Raw genomic sequence first — 9,019 nt, 5'->3', positions numbered from 1 at the left:
ATGCGGAAGTAATACAACATAAAATGTTGTATCATCTTGTAGCAAGAACATAAATGTGTTCCACCGAGTCCTGCTTATTCCCTGGACTAGTGGTTGACGATATCTCGCAGAGGCCGATAAATCGACCGACATTCTGACTTTTTTAATTATCGCATCGCCCGATAAATTTGCCTGTATGGCCGATTTTTTTTTTTTTTCTTGAAGGCACCAAAAATTGCCTGCTTGCATGTGAAGCGACTGAGACATGTAAACGACCAGTCACGGTTTGTTTTGTTACATGTTACTACAATAATAGACCAGTGTGCAACACAGTGTCGTTTAAATGGTCTGCATATCAGAGCTGCGGCAGACGTGTTTGAGCTCATAATGTTAAAATGCTCGCCTGTTTCATTCTCCCTCACTCTCCTTAACAGTTCCCTTTAACTTTTAACCGTCTTGTCTAATGACAAAAAGACAAATATCAATCAAACTATTATCATATACTGTCTGCAAATATGTGCATATCTCGTTTAAACAGATGTAATAAACCAACCTCACACAATTTCAGCAGATTCAGCGTCCTGTGGAACGCTAATGAATCTTCCTCTGAAGCACTTATTCTAACAGTCTCTTCTCAACAGTTCCCTGTCACTTTTCTAATGATAAAAGGCAAATAAAAATAAAACTTCTATACCATCTGCAAATATGCAGATATCTAGTTTAAAAAGATGTCATTCACGAACCTCACGAAAATCCAGCGTTTTATTCACGTCGAGCGCTCATCTAATATCTTCCTCTGAATCGCGTATTCTATCAGCCAGAATCAAAAACTTCAGGATCAGAAGTTTCTCTGATTTACAAATCATGACGGTCCATCTGTGACAATCCAAGAAGCGATCCAGGCCGTTTAAACTGTCAGGAGATGGATCCGCACGAGTGTGTGAGTGCAACTTCAAGGCTGCGTCCGAAACCAGGAAAATGCTGCCTCTGGAGGCTGTATACAGAGTTACAATGAAAATAAGGTGCTTTTCAAACTGTTCGGAGACCAGTTTCCTTAAGTGTTCAATTCATTAAAAACAGATGTCAGTTAAGCCATTCACTGATTAGGCAGCAAGGGCGCAAGTCAGATGCCTACGTTTTCGGATGCAGCCCAAGGTAAAAGCGCTTCACGTGTGCTATGAATAAATGTCTTATTCACTATGCACTGTATGTACAATTGGTTTGATTCTGTATTTTTTTTTTAGTAAATGCGATTTCTAACGTGGACATGCCATCCATGGTTGCTGGACTACTGTGTGTACTGTTATTTCCTTCTTAATATATTAACAATTTCATCTTGTGCAAATAAATTACTAAAATTCGATGACTAAACAGAAATCTGAAGAAACTGCTATCTACCATTTAAAATACAATGTTATTTTTTAGTTATGTGTGAAATTGTGTAAATATAGTGCTAAATAAGAGTTTATTATGACTATTTTTAGCAATTTTATGTTTGTTATTTACTATATTAAATTGTGTGCTATATCGGCATTGTATCGGCCTGTCTACTGTATGTCACCCTGCTCTCTGGATATCGGCCATTAAAAAACCCATATCGGTCGACCACTACCCTGGACTAGAGTGACTTCCATAAGAAATAAAACACCCCACAAACACGTGTCCCTTCATAAGATGTAACCAACAACACTATATGTATCCAGCGGGATATTACATCCTCAGTATTAAACCCACTTGTACAGATAAAGACTCTGCCCTCAGGGTAATGTTATATCCTCATGTTATTACATAGGTCTCTGGAATACTCGACTCTGATTTGTCAATGGTGCCATCAAGTGCTTTGATGTTTCGAAATAACAACTGCACATTCGGGGATTAAGACATATTGACCGGTCATCCGGGTATTGAGAGTCATCTTTCCTACTTCTTGCATCACTGTGCGAGCTCTACAAGTAAGCTAATAAAATAATTTAAACTCAAATCTATGTTTCACGTCCAATATTTTATTTATTTGGCAAGTAGTCTTTTAATAGGCTGAATATTGAGGAGTCAGACGGTCATTATTTACAAAATAAATACCAACAGAACTCAGACACAAACCTGTGGTGGGATTCACCTGTTCAGCCATTGCTTTCTTCTCACATAATAAAATAATTTCAACACAAATCAATATTTTATGTCCACATGTTTATTTGATTAGTAGCAGTGTAATAAGCCACATAATGCAGGCTACAGTCAGCCAGTTGATACACTATATTGCCAAAAGTATTCGCTCACCCACCCAAATAATTTAATTCAGGTGTTCCAATCACTTCCATGTCCACAGGTGTATAAAATGAAGCACCTAGGCATGCAGGCTGCTTCTACAAACATTTGTGAAAGAATGGGCCGCTCTCAGGAGCTCAGTGAATTCCAGCGTGGTACTGTGATAGGATGCCACCTGTGCAACAAGTCCAGTCGTGAAATTTCCTTGCTACTAAATATTCCACAGTCAACTGTCAGTGGTATTATAACAAAGTGGAAGCAATTGGGAATGACAGCAACTCAGCCACGAAGTGGTAGGCCTCGTAAAATGACAGAGCGGGGTCAGCGGATGCTGAGGCGCATAGTGCGCAGAGGTCGCCAACTTTCTGCAGAGTCAATCGCTACAGACCTCCAAAGTTCATGTGGCCTTCAGATTAGCTCAAGAACAGTGCATAGAGAGCTTCATGGAATGGGTTTCCATGGCCGAGCAGCTGCATCCAAGCCATACATCACCAAGTGCAATGCAAAGCGTCGGATGCAGTGGTGTAAAGCACGCCGCCACTGGACTCTAGAGCAGTGGAGACGCATTCTCTGGAGTGACGAATCACGCTTCTCCATCTGGCAATCTGATGGACGAGTCTGGGTTTGGCAGTTGCCAGGAGAACGGTACTTGTCTGACTGCATTGTGCCAACTGTGAAGTTTGGTGGAGGGGGGATTATGGTGTGGGGTTGTTTTTCAGGAGTTGGGCTTGGCCCCTTAGTTCCAGTGAAAGGAACTCTGAATGCTTCAGCATACCAAGAGATTTTGGACAATTCCATGCTCCCAAATTTGTGGGAACAGTTTGGGGATGGCCCCTTCCTGTTCCAACATGACTGTGCACCAGTGCACAAAGCAAGGTCCATAAAGACATGGATGAGCGAGTTTGGTGTGGAAGAACTTGACTGGCATGCACAGAGTCCTGACCTCAACCCGATAGAGCACCTTTGGGATGAATTAGAGCGAAGACTGCGAGTCAGGCCTTCTCGTCCAACATCAGTGTCTGACCTCACAAATGCGCTTCTGGAAGAATGGTCAAAAATTCCCATAAACACACTCCTAAACCTTGTGGAAAGCCTTCCCAGAAGAGTTGAAGCTGTTATAGCTGCAAAGGGTGGGCCGACGTCATATTAAACCCTATGGATTAAGAATGGGATGTCACTTAAGTTCATATGCGTCTAAAGGCAGATGAGCGAATACTTTTGGCAATATAGTGTATGTTAGGGATAATGAACAGTCAGCCGATTGTTATTTATTTTGCTATAACAACCGGCTGACTGTACATTTTCCCACTTATTACACAGCTACTAACCAAATAAATAAATACATGGACATAAAATATTGATTTGCGTTGAAATTATGTAATTTGAGAAGAAAATTGCTGAAGAGCTGGAATTAACCTCCGGTTTGCGTCAGAGTTCTTTTGGTATTTACTTTGTGAAAATGACCATCTTACTCCTCAGTATTCAGCCTATTACAAGACTACTTGCCAAATAAATAAATAAATGCACATGAAACATTGATCTGAGTTAAAATGATTTTATTAGCCTACTTGTAGTGATTGCACAGTGGTCTGAGAAGCAGGAAAGACGGCTCGCAGAACCCGGATTAGGGGTCTGATACATCTAAATCCAATCAGAATAGTGTATTCCAGAGAGTTGTGTAATAATGCAAAATAAAGCCCTTAGGCTGATATAACCCGATCACTCTGTCTGGGTTTATTTTGCAATTACAATCGGCTGAATATATCCCTTACATATCAACTCTTCACACACCTAGCTGTTTCTGCCGTGCCAGTCTCCTCTCCAAAGCAAGCTGTTTGTTGAGCTCTATGCGCTGCTGCTGTTCCTCAGTGAGAAAGGCTGGCACAGGAGTGGAATGGATAAACGGATCATCAGGAAAACCTCCGTCTCCACCTGGATAAGACTCTTCCTGTATATGACACTCTGCTGCCTCTGAGGAGAGTGGAAAGTCATGAAGTCACTGGAACAACTTCAGCTTTTTTCTGCTGCGTTTTATTTCTTTACAAACTGCTTTCATTAGTAGTGTAAGGGAGCCAATCATTGAACCGGATTCCCTGTTTGATCAGTGGTCCGTGTTTCTCACCTCCTTGATTACCAATGAAGTCCTCATGTGTTAAAGGCATGTCCAATCGAATTCGTTTGAAACATGTCTAATACCGAAACAAAGTACAGGTTTATGAAAGAATGTGGACAACTTTCATCAAGGATGTGAAATATCACATATTGAGGTTTTTAAAAGAGGTAAGCTTTTCCGGGCTTAATAAATATTGCCATAGTGAGCTTGATTTTGACTTAAGATCACATTTTCTTCTATCTTGCATTAAGACTGTCAGTACTCTCACGTGAACTTCTTTTTTGCCCCCAAGCCTCTCCACTCTACCAATGAAGTCAAACTGCAGTTTAGGATACAGTCTATGGGCCCAGTTCTCCATTTTCTGCATAAGTAACTTCAGATCCTCTGCCTAAATCAGAAATTAAGGATTTGTATTCTGATCCTTTTAGAAATATCCCCAAATAACAAAGGAAACTTTAATCATACCGCAAAGAATTCAGGAATATTTCAATATTTTGAATCACTGAGGGTGAAGTGAAAGGTTAGTCAGCCCATTATCTAGTGTCCTTTGCCTTTGAACTTAGTATTGTCAAATAATGTACATAGAGCTGGAAGACCCTTTTGAGAAATCAACCTAAAAGAAGGAAGGAGAACAAGAGATGAAAGACAGTAAATGGTGGAGATTTGAATTCAATTAAACTCTCTCATCTGGTTCAGTACCTGTTAGCATCCAGTTTAGACTGAGGCCTTCTCACAGTTCGTCTTTTTGCTACTGGCACTTCAGCTAATTTTGACACTTCTCCTTCCTCCTCACCGAAACACAAAGTAAAATGACTTACAACATCTGTTAGGAATAGTCCTGAAACTTAACAGCACAGTGGACTTAACTGCAGATCCATTTTAGTAAGGACTGGTTTTATTCTGCATCTGGCCCGCTGTTTATGTTCAGAAAGCATAGGAGAACCTTTCTTCTTTGATTATGACACTATAGCAGCATTTTGATAGTCCCTTTTTGAGCACTTATTTCCAAGCAACATACAAAGAAGCAGTAATCCAATTGCAATGTGTTGTCTAAACATTATGACAAAGAAGAATGAGAAACATACCCTCTCCATTGCCGAAAGGATCCTCCTCGATGCCCCCCTGTCCAGGTGATGATGGGGGAGGGAAAGCCTCATCATCTATGTGCTCGTAGTCTGGAATGTCAAACGGGACACTTTCTGATGGATCAAGCATGGTGCATAGGATCCTGTAGAAAGACAGAGGTTTATTTCTAATAAAAATAATAATACAATTAATTCCATTTTACTTCAAGTAAAACTCCACATGAAAACCATATAGAACCTACAGTAATAAACCTACATGGTTGAGATGAACCAATACAGAATGGAGAAAAAACAGATAACAAAAAACAGCAAGTACGGTAAAGCTTTTTAACCCGAAGGTTTGCAGACAGATATATAAAGATCTAAAAACTATTTCAAAAAGAATTTTGAAATGTTGCTAGTATATTTAAATATTATTATAATTTTTTTACAGTCTAAAGAAACCTCTCATATCATTCATGACTCGCACAACTCTGAACTGATGTTTCCAACTGTAAAACTCACAATATTGGGTCTGAAAAGGCAGAAAACTCTAGATCTAAAGAGTTAATTCACCCAAATATAAAAATTCTGTCATAATTTACTCACCCAAATGTTGTTCAAAAGTCGTATGACTTTCTTCTGTGGAACACAAAAGGAGATGTTAGGGAGAACAGACAGCCTCAGTCACTATTCCCATCCATCGCATTTTTATTTATTTATTTATTTATTTTATATATATAATGAAAGTGAATGGAGATTGGTCTTTGTGACTAACATCTCATTTTGGAAAAAGAAATAAAGTCATAGGGGTCTGGAACAACATGAAGAAGAATAAATGAAAATGTTTTAACTAATCAGGGTTCCCATATCATTTGATCAATGAATTTCCAGGACTCTTCCAGTTGTTCATGATTTTTTAATGAGGAATTTAAAAATCATTTTATAGAGAAGACTAAGAGTAATTACTGGATGCTATTTTTTTTTTTTTATTTATTTTTTTTTTTAAAGCTGAGCATAACTAGAAAATGTATATTGACCACAGAAAGGTCCATGATGACTTTTCTGTTGCTCTTATAGAATTTGTTTAAATAAAATTAAAATTTAAAGATGCACTCAGTCATTTTTATGCATGTCACCTTGGACATACAGTGACACTTTGTGCCAATGTAGAAATTTACCATTCACAGTCAGCCATGGTACATTTAATCCATGACTGAAAGCGTCAAATAACAGGGCGGTTACTGAGTTTACGTGAGTAGTATTCAGCTGGGTAGGGTTGCACCAGCTGTACGTAAGGTCTCACTTAAGTCGGGACATAGTGCACACTAAGGGCTTAGTAACTACTAGATAATTTGTAACTAAGTCAGTGCTTAATTTGGTTGCACCACTTGCTCTTAAGTCAAGACTTAACTAGTAGGTCATAAACTCTCCATGAAGTAATGTGTAGTCACATAATATGACGTTTATCTGTATTGATCTAATAAACAGCCTTCAAATTTGTACACAGAAGTGTTAAAAAGCTGTGAATTTCAGTTTGATCTTGTTACAGTTGATGTTCAAACCTTGTTTGCTCACATAATGTCAGCTGTAATAAATTATATCCCCATTAAAATACAATATGTAATAAAAGTAGATTTAATAAATTGTATATTTATCATATGTAAATAACAATATTCAAGAGCTGCATCTAAAATTAATAAGGGGTAATAAAATACTTGTAGGCCTACAACAGGCTGGAAAAATAGTCATTTATTAATTTTAATATCTTATATACAGTATTTTGTATGTGTTGAAACTTGACACAGGACAGCGCACACAGGAAAGTTCACCGTTAGATCGGTTTCATGCTGAAGAATCGCTAAGAAATACTTTTTTTACATAATGTTCTCTCTCATAAATGTAAACGAATGTAAATATCAGTACCATCACATATGTCCAAAGGATTGAAGCCTATCACGCAAAACATGAGCTCATTGATATCATAAAATATCAGACTGCCTTTTTACTACAACCGTTACTCCTGGTTGGAGTCTTCCATAAATATTTAGTTCATACGTAGGGTTACATCCTACCTAAGTTTAATGGTGCAACACTCAAATATTTAGTAGTGCGTAAATTGTGAATTAGTGCCCATTTATGCCACAACTAGTAACTGTTAGTTGTAACGTACACATAGCTGGTGCAACTGGCCCCTGGTCATGTGATTTTAAACATGGCAGCCCCCATGAGAGGACCCTCTCCATGTAGAATAAAACTTTTAGAGTCATATTTTTATGACTGCTCATTATTTTATTGATGTGTTTCAGAATTACAACTCATTTATTTAGTTTTTTAATTAGTAAAAAATTACTTAGTGCACCTTTAACAATTCCCTAATATTTCCAAACGGTAAAATCAAGTGAAATTCGGGCTCCGTATGTCATGTTTATGTGCTCAATGACATGACACAGAGTTCATTTTACAATGATCCGAGAGACACACATAATCACTCCGTACTCAAATATTCAGCAAGCGACTCATAGGCACACACACACACACACACTTCTTCTTCTTTGGCTGTCCATCGAAATCCGATGATGACGTCCGCTCATTTAACAGTCCTATCCTGGACCCACAAGCTCTATTGCAGGTGGGGCATATATATGTGGTAGTAACGGTGGAAGTGATGGCAACCATGGCTGTGTGTCTCCCGGCTGTCTCCTGTTGTCTTCTGGTTGTCCTCTCCATCTCCAGCATACGAGCCCCATCCAAACAAAGCTGTCGCCAGATGGTACGATCAGCAGCAACATACTTCAGGTCCTCGGGTCTGATCTTACACTTCCTCAAGGCAATCTTTATTTGATCCTTATAGCGCTTCTTTGGCCCTTCAGCTGAGCGTCGACCATGATGTAGCTGGCCATATAGCACTCTGTGGAGTAGCTGACATGGGGGCATACTTATCAGCCACTGCAGCTGGTGCTGGGTGATCATGGCCTCAATACTTCTGCAGTTGGTCTTTACAAGTATTTCAGTGTGAGGCATACGCTCACGCCATGTAATTCCCAGAATGCACTGAAGGCATTTGATGTGGAAGTGCTCTAAGAATTTAATGTGATGGCTGTAGGTTACCCAAGCTTCACAGATATAGAGGAGGGTGGTGACACAGACCACTTGGTATACAATGACCTTTGTGGAGGGATGAAGGTTCTTGTTCTTAAATACTCTATGCTAAAGTCTCCCAAAGGCAGATGAGGCCTGTTTAATCTGGCTCTGGATATCGCTGTCGATGCCGCTATCCTCTGCAAGAATACTCCCCAAATATTTGAAGGATGCACTACTGACAGCTGTTCACCACCAACAGTGAAGGGAGGTTGAGTGGATGGGACACTGATACTCCATTGGCAAACCGCTTCTGTCTTGATGGAGATGACAGTCAGCCCCATCCTGCTGTATGCTCTCACCGCCACAGCAAGGACGGACTGGAGATTCTCCGGAGTATGCGCCAAAAAAGCACAGTCGTCTGCATACTGCAACTCCAGGACTTACTCTCTACAGGGTTTAGTTGTTGCATGGAGTCTCCTAATGTTAGGAGAGATTGCCATCTAGTCTGAAGTCC

The 9,019-nt window shown here is 39.5% G+C and overlaps 1 pseudogene; it reads right to left on the bottom strand.

The window, feature by feature from the left end:
• Nucleotides 1–3,241: 3,241 nt before the first annotated feature.
• On the bottom strand, nucleotides 3,242–8,445 carry LOC127439856 (TIMELESS-interacting protein-like; annotated as a pseudogene).
• Nucleotides 8,446–9,019: the final 574 nt, after the last annotated feature.

Source organism: Myxocyprinus asiaticus, chromosome 1 (genome assembly GCF_019703515.2).
Source record: "Myxocyprinus asiaticus isolate MX2 ecotype Aquarium Trade chromosome 1, UBuf_Myxa_2, whole genome shotgun sequence".
NCBI lineage: Eukaryota > Metazoa > Chordata > Actinopteri > Cypriniformes > Catostomidae > Myxocyprinus > Myxocyprinus asiaticus.
Note: the sequence above shows the minus strand (reverse complement) of the source record. Positions and strands in the feature narration are given on the sequence as shown.